Below are 20,188 nucleotides of genomic sequence, written 5' to 3'. Positions count from 1 at the left end.
TTTTTTTAATTCATTTATTTAAGGTACTGAAAGCCTTTTAGATTCTATGCAATCTTTTGTTATTAGAGGGGAAAACAAACCTGAGCAAACCTTTGCTTCTAACACTTTTGCCTCTGCCCAAAGGCTTTATCCAAGTAGAAAGCAATTAGTTACTTTCGGTTCTGTTTCCCTTTCAGGTCAGCACCATGGGTAATTTGGGGTCACGTTTCTGGAATTAGGGTGAGGCCTCACTGGGTCATGAAAACCTGGCTAGACAGAGGAGAGGGTTCCTGTCAGTTTTGAGCCGGTGCCAAACCATATACAGTGAGGTAGGTGGGTCAATAAGGCGGAGGTCACGGTGGCTGTCTGCAAACCGGTTAGAAAGCCAGGCTTGCCTTCTGATGAGAAAGATTCAGAGGGAGGTTCCTGCCTTAACCCTAAACCTCTATGCTTCTGGTGGGGTGAGTGTTCTGCTGCCATGGAAGCCCAACCCGGCTCAGCTACTAGACAATAAGGAAGCAGTTACCCTGGAAACACATAAATGGGATGGATATAAGGCCCACGCTGACCCTGAACAAGGCTGCTTGGCTGTGCTCCTCTTTAAGCTGGCCTGGAGGTAGAAACCAGTGCTGTCACCGAGGGGGCTGGTGGCTGATCTCCGTGTAGAGGTGTTTTTCCAGTCAGACATTTCTTCACGGTGAGTCCACTCTCTTTGAAGCATCCTGCCTGCTGATGGATGCCTTGTGGTTTTTACGCAGTTCCTTTCTTACTGTCTCAAGCTGTTTTACAGACCAGTTAATGAAAGAAATGAGTAAATTTGACTCTACTTAAGATGCACACCATGGTTTCTCTGCTCTGCTCCCAAAATCAAGTATCCGAGGCAAAAAGAGAATAAGGAGGAGGCAGGTGGGGCTTGGGAGACCAGGGACCAGCCATCTGACTATGCAGCACTGTTGGGGGTCCCTTGTCAATGGTTCTTTCTTTCCTTGTGTTTTTTCTCTTAAGCCTCCTATCTTTTCTCTCCCCATCCCAAGACTTGCTTTTGCTTTGTACCCAGGGTACCCTTGAGCTGGGTTCAAGTGGTCCTCTTGCTTCAGCCTCCTGAATAGGAGACACAAGATACAAGCCATGTCTGGCTTACCTTNTTTTTTTTTTTTTTTTTTTTTTTTTTTTGTTTTTTTTGTTTTTTTGTTTTTTTGTTTTTTTTTGTTTTTTCGAGACAGGGTTTCTCTGTGTAGCCCTGGCTGTCCTGGCACTCACTTTGTAGACCAGGCTGGCCTCGAACTCAGAAATCCGCCTGCCTCTGCCTCCCGAGTGCTGGGATTAAAGGCGTGCGCCACCACGCCCGGCAACCTTGTTTTTCCCACGAGAATTGTGTGTGTGTGTGTGTGTGTGTATGTGTGTGTGTGTGTCTTACCAAGAACCATGCTCAACACTACAAATGATCTTCACATTACTTTAAATTGTCAGGGAAATGAACTGATCTGATCATGTAATTCACACTTCTGCATTTCACTGGAAATCGGTTCTTCAGCCCTGGCTTCTCCCAAGGCAGTCACCCAATTCTCTGGGAGCACTCTGGCTCAGCTGTTCTTGCAGACACTGACTTAATCCATTCCATTGACAAAGAGATGGACATTTCCAATGAACAGAGTCTCTCCTGATGAGGCCCCCGGCAGTGTACCCTGAGCACAAATGAGGGAGGAGAGCCAGAATCCTCTGAGACATTTCATACAGTAAGGCATAAAGAATGAAACACACATTGGGCTGGTGAGGTGGCGCAGTCGGTAAAAGCACTGACTACTCTTCTGAGGGTCCTGAGTTCAATTTTTTTTTTTTTTTTTTTTTTTTTTGGTTTCTTCAAGACAAGGTTTCTCTGTATAGCTCTGGCTGTCCTGGAACTCACTCTGTAGACCAGGCTGGCCTCGAACTCAGAAATCCGCCTGCCTCTGCCTCCCGTGTGCTGGGATTAAAGGTGTGCGCCACCACGCCTGGCGGTTCCTGAGTTCAAATCCCAGCAACCACATGATGGCTCACAACCATCTGAAGACAGCTACACTTGTACTTATGTATAATAATGAATAAATCTTTGGGCTGGAGCCTGCAGGGAAGTCCTAAAATTCAATTCCCAACAACCACATGAAGGCTCACAGCTACAGTGTACTCACATACATAAAATAAATAAATCTAAAAAAGAATGAAACACATCAGCATGTTGTCCAGTGATGTCCAGACTCCCCTTGTCTGACGAATTACAGCCCATTCTAGTGGAGGAAGGTAAGCACCAGGCCTTTTCCCCTGGACTGCAAGCAACTCCAGACAACCTGTCACCCTGGCTTCCTAAGTCCTGCATAGGCTCTATGAGAACTCATCAATCAGGATGAGTTATTTTGACAGTCTTGTAATCTTATCCTTTGTAGATTGATTTTTGGTTATGACTGCCTCTAAAAGCTGAATGAAGCAGGTATGAAATGGGTGGGTAGCACACATTTTATATGTATTGTTCTAGATGAGTGACATGTTTCATACATAATGAAATGGGGAAGAGAAGACCTTTTCAGCCTTAATCCGTCCCAGCCTTAGCACTGCATGGAAAACTTACAGGGAGGAAGTCCTTACCGGGTCCTCTCTTCAAGCCATTACAGGCCTCTCCTCTTTTGTTCTCAAAGGAGAACTTCCCCGTAAATTTAAGACTTTGTAAGGAAGCCAGTTATACCAAAGGGAAGCCCTGAAATAACCTAGCAATTCTTCTTTTCAATAAGGAATAGTTGCTCAGAGGCTGGAAGTTTGTCACTTTATAGGGTGAGGCATGGCATGGTGACAGGATTTGATTTAAAAATTTGTTACTTTTTATTCTGTTGTTATTTGTTAACATTTTTGTTATGTTTTTACATCTTATGTTTATATATTTTATGTTATTTTTGTATTATTGTTATCTTTTGTTATTACTACATTTATTTGTGCATGTGTGCACAGGTGTAAGAGCATGCCCAGGCACGAGTGGAGGTCAGAGGACAAGCTGGGGAAGTCTGCTCTTTACTTTGACTCCATGGATCCTGGGATCAAACTCCGGTCCAGGGCCACCCGGTTTGGAGGCATCTATCTTTACTCACTGAGCTACTTCTCTGGCCCTTGGTTATCTTTTTTTGCACTGCCAACCTTATGAACTACTTGTTTTTTTTTTTTTTTTGGTTTTTCGAGACAGGGTTTCTCTGTGTAGCCCTGGCTGTCCTGGCACTCACTTTGTAGACCAGGCTGGTCTTGAACTCAGAAATCCGGCTGCCTCTGCCTCCCGAGTGCTGGGATTAAAGGCGTGCGCCACCACGCCCGGCTATGAACTACTTGTGAACTAAAATGAGATGGTGCATCTGTCTCAGTACTTGGACACTGTGAAGAGATACCACGACCAAAGCAACTTAAAAAACCCAAACCAAACAACACATTTAATTAGGGGCTTGCCTATTGTCTCAGAGGGTTGTTTATTTCTCAGAGGGCTTGCTTATCATCTCAGAGGGTGAGCCTGTTTCTTTTCCTCATCAGCATCTACTGATAGGTTTTTATCTGCTTCTTCTTCTTCTCACTTGGATTGTTTCACCGCTTAAATGATCTGCTTTGGTTTGGTGTGTGGAGTTAGATGATATACCATAAGAGAGCAGAGTCAGAGCTCCAGGAATGACAAATGACCATTTTTCCTTTGCTCTGGGCACAAAGATGGTGCCCTGTTTGATTTGAGAGCAGCATGAGTAACAGCAGGAAGGTCTGGTAAAACACTCAGCCAGAAAAGCCATGAACTCTGTTTCTACGTCATAGAAAACTATCATCGTTTCTTTTCTTTCTTTCTTTTTTTTTTTTTTTTTTTTTTTTTTTTTTTTTTTTTTAATTTTTTGAGACACGGTTTCTTTGTGTTCCCCTGGCTGTCCTGGAACTCACTCTGTAGACCAGGCTGGCCTCGAACTCAGAAATCCGCCTGCCTCTGCCTCCCAAGTGCTGGGATTAAAGGCGTGAGCCACCATGCCTGGCAGACTATCATAATTTCAATTTGAGATTATAGCGTAGCTAGGCATGGGCGTTCCATGTCTGCAATCCCCTCATTCAGAACTCTGGGGAAGGAGGGCACAGGAGTCAAGGCTAGCCTCAGTCACAGAACAAGGCTGGGCTAGCCTAGGCTATGAGGGGCCCTGTCTTAAAAACAAACAAACAAACAAACAAACAAAAAAAACCTAAGCTAAAAAGAAAAAAATTATCTCACTAACGTATTTGATTTGAGATTGAAACAAAAAAAGTCATAAAGTGTTCTTAAATATTTAAATTTAGATCTTCAGATGTGTGTGTTGAGTATTGCGTCCTAGTTAACTGTTACTATTTAACTGGATATTTCAGGTATTTCAGATGACTAAAACTTGAACGGCTCAAGTTTTTTTTTGTTTGTTTGTTTGTTTGTTTTGTTTTTGCTTTTGTTTTTTGTTTTCAAGACAGGGTTTCTCTGTATAGCCCTGGCTGTCCTGGAACTCACTGGATGGCCTCGAACTCAGAAATCGCCTGCCTCTGCCTCCGGAGTTAAAGGCCACCACGCCCGGCCTCAAGGTTTTTTTTTTTAACCTATGATTTATTTTTATTTTATATGTATTAGAGTTTTGCTGGGTTGTATATAGATAGATACACTATATGCATGCAGTGCTAAAGAGGCCAGAAATATCATATTTCCTGGAACTTCCTAGAGATTGTTGTGATCTTACATGTGTGTGCTGGTAACAGAACTCAGGTCCGCAGGAAGAGCAGAGCAGAGAGAGGGAGAGGGAAAGAGAGAGGGAGAGAGAGTGTATGTGTGGGTGTGGTGTGGTGTATGTGTCCCTGAGAATATGTGTGTGTGTGTGTGTCCCTGCTTATGTCTATATGAGAGTACACCACATGTGTAAACAAAAAAGGGAGCTGGGCGTGGTGGTGCACGCCTTTAATCCCAGCACTGGTCTACAAAGTGAGTTCCAGGACAGCCAGGGCTATACAGAGAAACCCTGTCTCAAAAACAACAACAACAACAACAAAAACAACAACAAAAAACCAAAAGAGGGCCTCAGATCCCCTGAAGCTAGAATCACAGGTGGTTGTGAGCTGCCTGATGTGAGTGTGGGGTAATGAACCTGGGTCTTTCGCAAGGGCACTGCGTGCTCGTAACTGCTAACCCATCTCTGCAGCCCCAGAACAAGTGGTTTTAACCCTTGAGTCATTTCTCCAGACCTATAACGCCTCAAATTTTAAAATTACAAACTATCATAGATGCTTAAAATACTACCCTGATGAACTTTATGGTAAACATCCTAAGGGAATAAATACCCAGAAATGAAATAACTATTTTTTTTTTTTAAGATTTATTTATTTTATTCAGATACTCCAGAAGAGGGCGCCAGATCTCATTACGGATGGTTGTGAGCCACCATTGTGGTTGCTGGGATTTGAACTCTGGACCTTCAGAAGAGCAGTCGGGTGCTCTTACCCACTGAGCCATCTCACCAGCCCGAAATAACTATTTTGAAACATAAAACATTTGGGGCTGGGCATATAACTAAAATGCCCAAAGACACTTGTTTTGTAGGGTGGATACTTTTAGTTCACAGGATTCATTAAAGGTATAAGGCTGTATCAGAGTAAAGCTGTCCTATAGGTTTCACTACTATGTCCTTCCCCCCCTGTAAATTGGCTATCCTTTTATATGGATGATTATGTTTTTATCATATTTTTACCTTACCAATTAGATTTGCTTGTTGGTTTCTCATTAAGTTTTATTGGTTCCATGATTTACATTTGTGGCAAAAATGTGCAAATATTCAGTTTGTCTTTATTAGGTTATATCCTAATTTTCTACTTAGGATTAATTGATTAATTAATCAAATTTTAAAAAGATTTTATTTTATGTATATGAGTACATTGTCACTGTCTTCAGACACACAAGAGGGCATCAGATCTCACTATAGATGATTGTGAGCCACCACGTGGTTGCTGGGAATTGAACTCAGGAAGAAGAGTCAATGCTCTTAACAATTGAGGCATCTCTTCAGCCCAATTAGTCAATTTTTTGTTTTTGTTTTTCAAGACAGGGTTTCTCTGTGTAGCCCTGGCTGTCCTGAACTCACTCTGTAGACCAGGCTGGCCTCGAACTCAGAAATTTGCCTGCCTCTGCCTCCCAAGTGCTGGGATTACAGGCGTGCGCCACCACTGCCCGGCAGATTTTCTGTTTTGTAGCAGACATGCAGCATGGCAGAGTAGGTAAAACCAGGGCCCTTGCAGAGTTTCCTGGAGAGGCCCAGACTGGGAAAAGCCTACTACATGATAGCTAATGAGCTGAACTGGAGTAGGGTAAGGAATGCTCATGGTGTGCTTCTTATGATTCAGTAGTCAAAGGCCTGCTAGCACATTGCCATTGGATCAGAAAACTTCTGAGTGAAGTAACATATATGTTATATTTGTTTATGTGGATTAAGAAAGCATTCTAAAGAACGCTCGCCAAAGTTCTGCTCGCCCTTCTCAGTGTTATCTGTATTACCCAGACTAAAATTCCCCGAGTTCCCTTCCCTAGACTTTTCTCCAATATGCACTTAATTGGTGTATACTAGCTAGCTATGTACGGAGGGGGAGGGGTAATTTTTTAAAAAACTTATTTTTTTCATGAATATTAGTGTTTTGCCTGCATGTATATGCATCACATATATGCATTTTTCACGGAGGTTAGAAGAGGTTTCAGGTCCTCTGGAAATATAAATACAGATGGTTGTGTGAGCCACAGTTTGCATGCTGTGAATTAAATCCTGGTCCTCTGAACAGAAGCTGATGTTCCTAATCACTGAACCATATCTTCAGCTGATGTTCCTAATCACTGAGCCATCTCACCAGCCACTGTGGTCTATTTTTTAATTTTTTTAAAATTTTAAGACATGTGTCTCCAGCTAGCCCAGGCTGGACTTCGATTCATGGTCATCTTCCTCGTCTTTTTGAGTGCTGGGATTACAGTCATGTACCACCATACCAGTATTAGCTACATAATTCTCAGTTTTCACCTTTCCTTATCAGTCTTCGCTCAGACCCCACCCCCTTTAAAAAGATAAATTAGGTTCCCCAAAGGAAGCACAGTGGTAGGTGCAGATATAAGAAGTTTGTACATGTATCTGAACTAGTTACTTTTCTGCTGCTCTGTTAAAATATCATGTTCATGTGCAAGCTATGGAAGGAGTTTATTTTGGCTTACAGTTTCTGGGGATCAGAGTCCATCATGGTAGGGAGGCATAATAGTGGACGAGGTGGCAAGATTAGGAAACTGAGAGGTCACATTTCCAGAATCAGAGACAGCAAACTAGAGTGGGGTAAGGCTATAAAACTCTTTTTTTTTTTTTTTTTGCCAGGCGGTGGTGGCGCATGCCTTTAATCCCAGCACTTGGGAGGCAGAGACAGGCGGATTTCTGAGTTTGAGGCCAGCCTGGTCTACAAAGTGAGTTCCAGGACAGCCAGGACTATACAGAGAAACCCTGTCTCGAAAAACCAAAAAAACAAAACAAAACTTTTTTTAAAAAGGTTTTTATTTATTTATTTAATGTATATGAGTATATATAGCTGTACAGATGGTTGTGAACCATCATGTGGTTGCTGGGAATTGAACTCAGGACCTCTGCTTGCTCTAGCCCTACTCTATCCAGGTCCTGCTTGCTCTGGCCCAAAGATTTATTTATTATTATGTAAGTACAATGTAGCTGTCTTCAGACACACCAGAAGAGGGTGTCAGATCTCATTACAGATGGTTGTGAGCCACCATGTGGTTGCTGGGATTTGAACTCAAGACCCTCAGAAGGGCAGTCAGTGCTCTTAACTGCTGAGCCATCTCTCCAGCCTGAGGCTATAAACTTTTTTTTAAAAAAGATTTATTTATTTATTTATTATTTATTAAGCAGTCTCCTGCATGTATGCCTAAAGACCAGAAGACTGCACCAGATCTCATTAAAGATGGTTATGAGCCACCATGTGGTTGCTGGGAATTGAACTCTAGACCTCTGGAAGAACAGCCAGTGCTCTTAACCTCTGACCCACCTCTCCAGCCCCAGCTATAAACTGTTAAAGCGCTGCCCAGTGGCCTGTTTCCTCCAGGAAGACTGCACAGCCCCATAACCTCTTCAGACAGTTCTGACACGTGACCCTGTGGAGGACACACCTCATTTTAACTACCACACTCTCAAAGTATAGCCAGCCCTAAGCCAGATGATTAATTACAAAGGAAAAATGGAATAGCGATTTTTGGATCCCGAGGGGGAATCACCAGCTACAATTTGCTCTTGCTTTTTTCACCCACTTTGGATGTAGGCTTACATCAGGGGCCTTGCGGTGAGAAGGTAATCAGAATGTCAGTAGAGCTGAGATGGCATGAGAGAAGTGACAAGGAGGAAGGAAGAATTAACAAGTTCATGATTAACAAGTAGGCCTTAGTAAGGATTTACAATTTAGTATTGCCTTTAGGAGGTTTGGGGAATGCCATCTGATTTGAAGCTGTAAGAGATTGGGCTTTTAGCCAGGCAGTGGTGGTGCATGTCTTTGATCCCAGCACTCAGGAGGCAGAGGCAGGTGGATCTCTGAGTTTGAGGCCAGCCTGGTCTAGGGAAAGAAACCCTGTCTCAAACAGACAAACAAACAACCCAAAGGGTCTGGCTTTTGTGAGAAGGGTGAGCTATAATGGAATTAAGCAAAGTGGCAAAGGTTTGCGGTAGGCTTTACCTACTACAGCAGGAGAAACAGTGGTGTGTCTAATCCAGAATGAATGAGGGTAGAGGGAGCTGACACTTATTGACAATTGGCTGTGTGATCTGATAAAAGGGTGAGGTCAAGGGTCACACTCAGGGTTTTTGGCTTGAGCCACTTGACTGAATATCACTCACACTGGCCTCCTTGCTTGGTCCATGGGGACAGTGGTTGCTTCACAGTGGTTATTTTGAAAGGCAGAGAGATTAACTAGGCTGTTACTTCATCATGGAAAGATGAAACCGGCCTGACCCTGTGCAAAGCTGACAGTATTCAGAGAACAGACTAGAGACATTTAGGAAATAAGAAATGCTAGTTGCTTGTGGGAATTAGTTAATTTACTAAAATTGAATCTTTTTTTTTTTTAAACAAGTAACATTAATTGGTATGTCTTAGTGGCAGGGATTGCCTGAGGCCTGCTTTTGTTAGTCCTGGGGCTAAGCTTAGAATTGTTCTTATGCTTTGAAGGATTATAAAAGGAGGAGATTGAAGAAGATACTTGCTGTTCCTTCAGTGACTTTTGCTGCCCTCTGTCTTAGGGGTGATAGAATGGTTTCCCAAAGCAGCTCTAAAGATCCCTTGGTACTTGTGGGATGTGCATGTTCTCAGACCTCAGCACACATCTGCAGAATCACAAACGCTGAAGGGAGTTTTAACAAACCCAGATCTGATCCCATGCACAGCAAAGCCTGGAGACACACTTTTAAGAAACGTCTATCCTTATCTCAGGTTACAGAATGAATACTTACAAAAACACTGCATGGAGCCCAGCATGGTATCACACATGACCCGTCTGGTTTACAGAGTGACTTCCAGGATAGCCAGGGCCACACTGAGAAACTTGGTCTTGAAATATCCAAAACAAATCAAAAGCACTCGATGTGATTGGAAACAATTGAAATTTTAGCAGTCAATAGTAGCAGCATTCTATCGTTTACAATTAAGGGTGTGGGGTATGGATGCAGACTGCTTATGTTGAAATGAGTAATCCTTGTTTGTTTGAGTATTATTGAGAGAGTCTCCTTATGTACCCCTGGCTGTCTTAGAATCTGCTTTGTAGATCAGGTCGACCTAGACCTTGTGATCTTTCTGCCTCTGCTTCCCAGGTGCTGGGATTAGAGGTTTGTAGCCCCGAGCCTGGCTGAGATGAGTAATAGGTGCGTGTCCTTAGGGTAAATAGTCTCGTAAGTCTCACTTTCCTCATCTGTAAAGTGCGCATTCAAATAGGTAATTACTTAAGTGGGTTTTTGTGAGACATAAGTGATTTTTATAAAATACCAGTGGAGTATCTGGTCTATAAACATTCTACTTAAAAGGTAATTTGCAGAAGTAATGCATTAAGAAAAACTATCTCAGATTCATTTAATAAATGATGGTCTGCCTATATATTTTGCATATAAAAATATTAATCCAAAATAATGCCAGTGTAGATTTTGGAGGCTCAAGTATCAATCAGCATTATCTTTGGTGAACCTTTTTTTTTTCTTCTTCTAGGAAATCTCCACTGTGAGGGAAAACTGAGGATGTATTTAAGCCTGCATTATGCTTGATTAAAATGTGTTCTATTCCCCTCGAATTGCCCTTCCATTCCTTTCACCGTTTCATAGCTCCATTCCCAGTTTCTTCTGCTATCTTGAAATTGAAAACATTGCTATTAGTGGCAAAGTAACATTTGGTCTACAAAGGCTTTTTTCCCATGAATCAAGGTTCATGAAGCAGTGTTGTATCCATAACTAAGTCCCAGTGGCATAGATTTATAAGTGTGTTTTGTCTTGTTTTGTTTTTTTAATTTTAAGCCTTTCAGCCTTTGTTCCAGTAAGTTCCATTTAAGGATGAAGCCACCAAGGCCATACAAAAGCCCCAAGCCCATACAGCCTATTTCATACTTTCCCCATACTCCATAGCTCGGCACCCTTTAAAACTAGCTGTTTGACATTGATGAGAAAGACTTTTAAACCTCCATTTCCCAAAACAGGCTAATTAAGCAATACAGGTGAGCTCACTGTGCAGAGTTAAAAACTGCATTTTAATGCTCCGATAACGCAGCAACCAGGGCCATTACTAAATTTGCTCCCTCATATCACGAATAAGGGCTCCAGGAATAACCGTTTGTAAAAGCCACTGGTTAGCGGCGAGCCATCTTTTTTGTTCGCGCCACCTGAGAGGACAGGGAGGCTTCAGCATCACTGCAAGAGAAAGGCAGCTTTCTTGTGACGTCAAATCAGCGGGCTCTCGCCCCGACTTTAGGCCGGTTCCGGTTCCCCGGCTTTCCGGACGCCCGAGCGAGGGAGCGAACGAGCGAGCGCGGCGCCGTTCTGCGCGTGCTCCGCAGCGGGACGCGAGAAGGTTGGGTCTAGCTCTCCAAAGTGATGCCTGATTGGCTAGCGTTGTGCTGGGGGGTTCCCTAGCCCTTTCCGCAGGGGTAAAACAATAAGAGGGGGCGGCGGCAAAGGGGGCGGGACGTTCGTGTTCTTGGAGCTCGTTGCAGCTCTAGGCTCTCGGGAAGAGGTGGCTGTGAGGGGCCCCGAGCTCGCGGCTCTCCGGATTCCGAAGCCTCGGGTTGCTTTGAGGGAGGAGAATCTGCTGCGGCCGATCCCGCGACACTACTGACCTCCGCGCGACGTGCCCGCCGCCGCTGTTGGTTGGAGGTGTGTACGGGGGCCGAGAGGGGCGTTCGGTGTGGTGGTCGGCAGGGGACATTTCCCTCCGCTCCGCGGCTCGCGGCAACCGTCCGGTGTGTGCGCTTGGTGTCGGGGTTGGTGCGGCGGAAACATTGTTCTCGCCGGCTGCCTACGCCAGCAAGAGTGCGTGCGTGCGTGCGTGCGGAGCCGAGCCTTTCCTGCAAGGTGAGCGGGAGGCTGCGTGGGGAGGAGGATGACCCGCGCGCGTGGTGCAGAGGAGGGCACAGGTGGGGCTGGGGATTGCTAGGATGAAGCGGCCCGGGGGGACGCTGTCCGCCGCCAGCTCCCAGAGCGCGCCGACGGGCGCCAAGCCGCGAAGCGGGGCAGTGGGCTCCTGCAGAGGCGGTTTCAGGGTGGGAAGCCCACCCGCCTGGCTCCTCCGCTCGCCCGCGGCCCTAGTTCCCGGTCGTCGCCCCGCCCGTGGGGGAGGGGAAGGAGGCCGTGTCGGCGGAGGCAGAAGCAACGCAGATGCGAAAGTAGCGGCCTCCGGGCACCATTTCTGTGCCCGGAAACTGAATCCGGGGTTGAAGGTGGCCGCCGCTCCACTTGCCGGGTGCTCGGCGCTCCCCCCCGCCCTCCCCGGATTATCCCGAACGTGTTCGGATACTGGGACTGTAACGTGCGTCTCCTACGTCCTTCTGTAGACGATCTCTCCTGTTTCCCAGGAATAAAAAGGACGTTTCAGTGCTTTGGGAATGGGCTTTTCTCCCCCTACTATTCTTTGGGGTAGGACGAGGGGAGAAGAGCGTAAGTTTCCCTAGATGCTGTGGATTTCGTTAGTGGAGTCTGATTGAGGTTTTCCTGCGTCTCTAAGGGCAGATTTCTTCAGGTACCCCTTGGTGTTTTGGGGGGCTGTAGGGTCGTGTTCACAATTTCTACTCCCAAGATATAACTAGTTTTAAGCCAAAGCACAAAAAACATTGAGGAGATGCCATTTGCTTCTTAAAAACAAAACACGTGCATCAAACCTGAATCAAGGAAAACTGCCCCCTTCTCTCCGGGTGTGATTGTTGTGCTGTTGATTAGCTTAAGGTTTCTGGTTTTTAGATTCTAGACACCATACCTCGCTTGTTCCAAGTACCCAGGCAGGGGAACCATTAGCTGCAGTTTAAAAGGATGCACTCATTCTAGATGAGGATAGTAATTTCTTGTCCCAATTCCATATTTGGCAGTTATTGTAGCCCTAGGCATGTGAACCAAACTTTGAGTAAACACTTGACTTTGCAAAATGATCAGTGATCCCTTTATGGTCTTTAGGTTTGGACCCAGTGTCCCACCACTCTGGAGTTAGAGGCAGGTGGTCTTTTGAGTTCGAGGTCAGCCTGGTCAACATACTTACACAGGACAGCCAGGGCTACTCAGTGAGGTACTGACTCAAAAAAAAGGGGGGGGGGTGGAGTTCGGTCAGTTTGGACCTTAGGATGACTGAATTATATATTGTCCCTACCGTTTTCGGTCATATGCACTATCTAATCTCAGTGTATGAAAATTGTTTTGTTCTGACAAATTGATTGTGAGAACGGCATCAAAGTGTTTCCCAGTGCTTGGTTTATTGTGATGGCTTAGGTTATTGAGAATTCAGAATCAAAATATTGGCGGGCATGGATGCACGACTTAATCTCAGTGCTCAGGAGGCAGAGGCAGGCAGATCAGTAGACTACAGAGTGAGTTCTGGGACAGCCAGGGCTACACAGAAGACCTAGACTCAAAGCACACAAAACTAGAATTAGTGATGGGGGAAGCAAGCCTCAGATGGAGTACCGGAGTGCTTGCAGAGTGGGTGGCTGTCTGCAGGTAAAGAATGCATTCGATAATTTAGAAGATTAACTTTGGCTAAGAGTCTGAATGACATGTTCAAGGCACCAGTTTGCCTTGCTAGTACCCAGACCCAGCCACCATTAGCTGATGATGAAGGCAGTTTCTTGTTCAGCCTTGGCCTGTGAACCTAGGGCAAGTTTACTATCTAGACTAAATGTTAACTCAGTGATCTGAGTAGCCGGATTAGTAGGTGAGTTCTGGTTTTGAAGAAATTGTTGGCATTGTTCGTAGCAGGGCAATGTGAGCAGCTCTAGTTTGTATTAGAGATTACCAAAAATTTCAGTATCAGCTACTGGAAATTTACAGATACTCATAGAGTGCCCTTAGATTCTTGACAGCAGTTTTTTCTTTGTTGCAGAATTGTTATTACACGTTATGAATATTAGAAGTTATTTTCTAAACTGCCTTAATTTGTCCTGCTTTTTATGTTGAATAGACATGAGGATGATGAATGACATCTTTCAACATTTTACACTGAAGCACAAGTTGGATTGCCTATGAACAGAAAGAGTGGAACAGAGTTGAGAGTTTGGACATGGTTACTACACTGGGAGATGTGTGTTTGATAGCTGATAAAGCAAACCTGTGTGTTTCCCCCAAACTCTTAGCAAAAAAAGAAAAAAATTTTTTGTGCCTTGGTTTATTTTAATCATCTCTGGATTAAAAATCCAAAAATTGTTACCGTACTAACATTGGGGATATTTCTTGCTATGTTGTGTGTTGCTGTCCTGTTATTCCCCCCACCCCCACCCCACCCCAGCAGTCTTGTTTTTGTGTGTGTGTTTATTTGGTTTCTTGGGGACAGGATCTTTGTATAGCTCGAGCTAGCCTGGCATTTGCTGTGTGTCTAGGCTGGTCTGGAATTTGTGGTATCCTACCAGGCTAGCCTTGAACTTTCAGAGAGTCTCCTGTCCACAGGAATCTTATCATATTATGCTGCTGAATCACCACCCTCCCCTCCCCCCTTTGAAATAGGGTCTTTATAGCCCCAGCTGTCCTGGAACTCACTCTCTACATACATCTGGCTAGCCTTGAACTCTGAGAGATCCACCTGCCTCTACCTTGCAAGTGCTGGGATTAACGTGTGTGCCACCACACCTGGCCTGGAGCAACTAAGTGTAAATAATGAAAACAGCATGCTGATGAACAGAATTCCTGTGCTTGATCTAATTCCAAGGAACCTTGATCTCTTTGGAATTCTAAGTATCAGTTTCATTTTTCTGTAAATGAAGTTAACATCCTCCTTATTCAAGGAGGTAAAAGAAACACAGGATACTCATTAAACTTTAAAATGTAATGTTAGGGTGGGCATGGTTGCATATGCCTGTAATCTCAGAGGCAGAGGCAGGTAGGTAGACCGCTGAATTAGAGGGCAGGCTGGTCCTATAGAGGGAATTCCAGAACAGCCAGGGCTACACAGAGAGACCTTGTTTCAGAAGGATGGGGGCAGCACATAATTAATTTCTTTCTTTCTTTCTTTCTTTCTTTCTTTCTTTCTTTCTTTCTTTCTTTCTTTCTTTCTTTCTTTCTTCTTTTTTTTGGTTTTTCCAGACAGGGTTTCTCTGTGTAGCCCTGGCTGTCCTGGAACTCACTCTGTAGACTAGGCTGGCCTTGAACTCAGAAATCCGCCTGCCTCTGCCTCCCAAGTGCTGGGACTAAAGGCGTGCGCAGCCACGTCTGGCTCGGCACATCATTTCTTAATGGTGGTCATGTTTTAGCTTTTGTGCTTCAGCACTCACCCCTTATCATTAGGGTTGCCTTAGGTGTATCACCGCGGTTCTGGGATCCAAGGTTGCTACAACAAATCTGTTCCTTGTCCTAAAAATGAGTGGATAGATAGTATTGTGGTCACTAAAGTCATTTTAAATAAAGACCTTTGAGAGCTTTGGATATAGTTACAGTGTTAAAATGGAGCTGGCATTCTAAAATGGGATCTAGTCTTTGGGTCAGTGAGAATGGGCCTTGGCCTAAGAGTGAGCCCTGCAGAGGGAGTGGGATAAGCATCCTGTCCCAGAGATAAGCTGGGGCTGAGCTTAGGCAGCCTTTGATAGCACATTCTGGAAAAGAGGCTACAGTATGCTGTTGGAGACATTCTTTCCCTGGGAACAATAGTAATGTATACCCTTCCAAGGTTGGGGGTTTATTTTTCTGCATTTCCCCTACTTACCTAGGTATTGTTTTGTTTTCTTGACCTTTTTCAGTATGAAAGTATGGTTTCTTCTCTGCAAGTATTCATTTTGCCTGTTCTCGCCAAGCATTGAAATAACCAGGAAGGAATAACATGAAATTTCATGCAATTAATTGTAGTGCGTGGTGTGTGTGTGTGTGTATTAATGCTCATAAAGATTGAAGGGTGCTGAGGATATAGCTCTGTTGGTAGAGTTCTTAAAACATGCAATGCAAGCCATTGCTCCATTAAACTACATTCAGTGATGTCACACTGTAGTCTGCTTCTGAGGCACTGAAGGCAGGAAGAGCAGGAACCTAAGGTAGTTCTGCACTACATGACACCTGTGTCAGAGGAAGAGAAAGAACGAGAATCAAAGGTCCCTTTTTGAAAATGCTTGAGACCACAAGTGTTGAAGGAAGTTGCAGGATTTTTAGATTTTTGAAGTATGCATACACTTGAACATCTCCAGTCTGAAAAGCTGGAATGTTCTGAAATTTGAAACCTTGAGGCAGTTATTCCTTCCTGGTTATTTCAATGCTTGGCGAGAACAGGCAAAATGAATACTTGCAGAGAAGAAACCATACTTTCATACTGAAAAAGGTCAAGAAAACAAAACAATACCTAGGTAAGTAGGGGAAATGCAGAAAAATAATTGGTAATTATGACCAGGTATTTGCAGTTAGATTTGAGTTTTCTTTTTCTTTTTTTTCTCTTTTTTCTTTTTTTTTTTTTTTTTTGGTTTTTCGAGACAGGGTTTCTCTGTATAGCCCTGGCCGGCCCTGGAACTCACTCTGAAGACCAGGCTGGCCTGGAACTCAGAAATTCGCCTGCCTCTATATTTGGTTTTTCTGAAGAGCCATTTTATCACTAGCAATAGAGCAATGTCCTTACTTAGTAAGAACATGGGGAGAGACCATTTAAGATGAAATTAATGAGAATTATTTTGCTTTGGATAACCCTACCTTTTCTATTGTAATGTGCTCTAATAAGTTTATTATTTGGTGGCTTTTTAAAATTAATTTCATTCTTTTGCTCATCATATACATTTCCTTTCTGTTAAGGAAGCCATAATTTAAAGTTTTGTTTGGTCCTTTCAGTGTCTTGCCAATGGCTCTGTAGCCTTTGGCAGTATTAAGGGCTTAAGTCTGAACCAAGTTCAAGTTTGGGGTTGGTCGGTCCTTAGAACTGACATTGGGACTGACACCAGAACTTTGGGTCAGCTTTGGAAGCTTTCTTGCTGATCTACATCAGCTCCCTGCTCTCTCCTTTTTATGTATAAAGAGTTTTAACTTGCATGTGTGTCTGTACCACAAGCATTCCTGGTGCCTGCAAAGGGCAGCAGATGGCTTCAGCTCTGTAGGAACTGGAGTTACACATGGTTATGAGCTGCCATGTAGGTGCTGGGAAGAAAAACCAGTGAAGTTCTTAATCACCAAGCCATTTCTCCAGACTCTGTTCTTTATTTCTTTTTCTTTTCTTTTTTTGGTTTTTTGAGACAGGGTTTCTCTGTGTAGCCCTGGCTGTCCTGGAACTCACGCTGTAGACCAGGCTGGCCTCAAACTCAGAAATCCGCCTGCCTCTGCCTCCGCCTCCCGAGTGCTGGGACTAAAGGCGTGTGCCACCACTCCCAGCTTATTACTTTTTCTAGATTTCCTTGCTTTTGTTCTTCATCTAACTTCTATAGTATATCTTTACTTGGTAATATTTTTAGTATAACCAGACTTCAGCAATTAGATATTACTGTGTCAGAATTGTATTGTTGGTACTGATGTGGGCATTTTGAAAGTGGGTAGTTTTTAGCTTAGTGATATGTCAGGCATGGTACCTTTACCTAATCCCAGTGTTCAGGAGTCCTGGACAGAAAGATTGCTATGAATTCAAGGCCAGACTTGACTAGAGTGGACTTGCAAAAAACAGTAATGTTAAGTAAATTTTCATCTTCCTCAATGATCTGGTTGGAGTCCAGGACCTCAGACTAGGCAAACTAGCTAAAATCCCTGGTCACTTTTCATACTTTTGATCTTTATTCTAAAACCATATTTTTTAGCCTTTTTTTTTTTTCTTTTCTTTTCCCTTTAAGATACTATATAGATGAGGCAGGCCTCAAACTCACAGGTATTAAAGGGGTGCCATCAATCCTGCCAGTATAGCTTTGTGAAAATGCATGCATGTGGGTGTTTTGCTTTCATCTCTGTACTCATGTGTATGCCTAGTGCTCAAGGAGGCCTTGGATCTCCTGAAACTGGAGCTGCCAGGTGAGTGTGTGCTGGGAATCAAAACCCAGGTATGCTGGAAAAGCAGCCCCCAGAACCTTATTTCCTATCTAGTAGCATGCCCGCTAGATGGTTTCCTATCTAGTAGCATGCCCGCTAGGTGGTTTCCTATCTAGTAGCATGCCCGCTAGGTGGTTTCCTATCTAGTAGCATTCCCTTCTAGATGGTTACCAGAAAGGGATGAAAATGGAAAAACAGTTCTAAAATGTTAAACTTGCTGTGCACTCTGTGACATAGTACCTTTTTTCCTGTGCATGGCAAAGCTATTGGCCGGAGATTTCCCTATCTTTTGAGAGTAGAGCACAGAGAAAAGATTGGTCCATGGTGGCAGCGATGGCACTGGAAGAAGCCACCCAACTGTGTGCCCATGGCTTGGAGTTTCTGCTGCCTTCCTGTGCCAGTCATTTTCTACTCTTCTATTAGATTTTATAACATAATTTTGATAGCAAAAAGTTCAGGACTGGGGGCTGATGGCTCAGTGCTTAAGAGCACTGGCTGCTCTTCCAGAGGTCCTGAGTTCAATTCCCAGCAACCTCATGGTGGCTCACAATCATCTGTAGGGGGATCTGATGCCCTCTTCTGGCAGGCAGATGTATATATAGCAGAGCATTCATACATTAAATCAATAAAATTTGGGGCTGGTGGTGGTGGTGGGGAGTTCAGGCCTTTGGAGAGATGGCTCAGAAGTTAAGAGCACTTTCTGGGTTCAATTCCCAGCATCTACATGGTGGCTCACAACTGCCCATACCCCTAGTTCCATTGGATCCTATTCCTCTTCTGACCTCCATGGGTACCAGACATGCATGTGGTGCACAGATATACATTCAAACAAAACACTGTGTGTGTGTGTATAAAAGAAAAGAAAGTCAGAGCTTCACTCTGTGTTCCAAGCCTGCTTGAACTCAATGATTCTTCTGCCTCAAACTCCCAAGTGCCTCATTTTGAGACCTGAGCCACTAAACTTGGCTCACATACTTATTTTTGAAGCTAAGATTCTTATATAGCTCACAATTGTAATTTTTGGTAAGGTGGGTGGATATTCTTGTCCACACTGGTAATTTTTCTATTTTTTATATTTTTGAAGCATATTATACCACTCAGTAGTAACAAGACAGACAGCCTAACATTTGGTAAGTTCCAGGACAGTGAGAGATACTGTCTTTTTTTTTTTTTTAAGTGGGCAGTGCCTGGAGAGGCCCTGAGTTTGTCTGCGGGCATGCACTCACTCACATGTGTGTGTAAGAAAGCGCTAGTGTCTTGTGGCTGGCGTGTGGAGCCAGTCTTTCATTTCACTTGTTTGCTAGCCCATTGTCGTAGCTTAAGCAACGAGTCTTTCTGCTTAGGGGTTGTCAGCCTCTGAAAAGTTGTATTGGAGGAAGATAGTGGCATCTGTAATGCACTGTTCACATCTGCTTCATGAGTTGTTTTTGAAAGCAAGTGATACGCCATATAAAAATTGAAGTAGATTTGAGTCATTAGAAAGTCTAGAAGGACAATTAATTCCAGAGGAAGAAACAACTAAGTGAACACCAGGTAACACTGTGGTCCCTAGGACAGCACTCAACCTTTGTGCTTCACCTTAGCACCTACCTGACACTTAGGAAAAATACCACATTGTATTAGATGGCTATGGATGTCTTTGGCTGTGAAATTATTTAGTTGCTTAAAGAAAACCTTCATTGAAAAGTGTTAAAATAGGCGTTCTGGTAGCATTTTGATTTGTCTGATCCACACTAAGATGTGTGTTTGGTTTTTGTTTTGTGTCCCCACCCCCAAGTACTTTTAAGTACTTTTGGGTGGGCCCCAAGTTCATTCCCTTGCTGCTCACATAGAATGATTCACTGTGCCTGTGATCCATGGTCCAGGGCTTGAATATGACACCCTCTTCTGGTTGCTTTGGGCACAAACATGCTTGTGAATAAAAATAAAGTCACACATCCTTTTTTTTTTCTTTTTTACATTTATTTATTATTATAAATAAGTACACTGTAGCTGTCTTCAGCTGCACCAGAAGAGGGCGTCAGGTTTCATTATGGGTGGTTGTGACCCATCATGTTATTGCTGGGATTTGAATTTAGAATCTTCAGAAGAGCAGTCAGTGCTCTTGCCTGCTGAGCCATCTCACCAGCCCTATCACACATCCTTTTAAGACAATGTGCTTGTGTGTGTCTGTTGCTCTATACACAGGTTTTGACAATGTTTTAAGACAATGTGCTTGTGTGTGCCTGTTGCTCTATACACAGGTTTTGACAATGTTTTAAGACAATGTGCTTGTGTGTGTCTGTTGCTCTACACAGGTTTTGACAATGTTTTAAGACAATGTCCTTGTGTGTGTCTGTTGCTCTACACACAGGTTTTGACAATGTTTTAAGACAATGTGCTTGTGTGTGTCTGTTGCTCTATACACAGGTTTTGACAATGTTTTAAGACAATGTGCTTGTGTGTGTCTGGTGTGTGTGTATACACAGGTTTTGACAATGTTTTAAGACAATGTG

The 20,188-nt window shown here is 43.8% G+C and overlaps 1 protein-coding gene across 7 annotated transcripts in view; it reads left to right on the top strand.

The window, feature by feature from the left end:
* The window catches only part of G3bp2 (G3BP stress granule assembly factor 2), an 84,648-nt gene that overhangs the window by 41,697 nt on the left and 22,763 nt on the right, over positions 1 to 20,188 (top strand). For 2 of the 7 annotated variants that reach the window (XM_021161938.2, XM_021161932.2), the window contains exon 1: positions 11,189 to 11,399. The exons of 2 other annotated variants lie outside the window; for them this stretch is intronic. The gene's annotated coding sequence lies outside the window, so the exon portion shown is untranslated. Of the gene's footprint in view, positions 1 to 11,188; positions 11,660 to 20,188 lie in introns of those variants that run through there. 3 more of the 7 variants (XM_021161939.2, XM_021161934.2, XM_021161937.2) reach the window with 2 other exon arrangements.

The sequence above is a fragment of the Mus caroli genome, chromosome 5 (assembly GCF_900094665.2).
Source record: "Mus caroli chromosome 5, CAROLI_EIJ_v1.1, whole genome shotgun sequence".
In the NCBI taxonomy this organism is placed as follows: domain Eukaryota; kingdom Metazoa; phylum Chordata; class Mammalia; order Rodentia; family Muridae; genus Mus; species Mus caroli.
The sequence above is the reverse complement of the archived record's forward strand: the minus strand, read 5'-3'. Positions and strand labels throughout refer to the sequence as shown.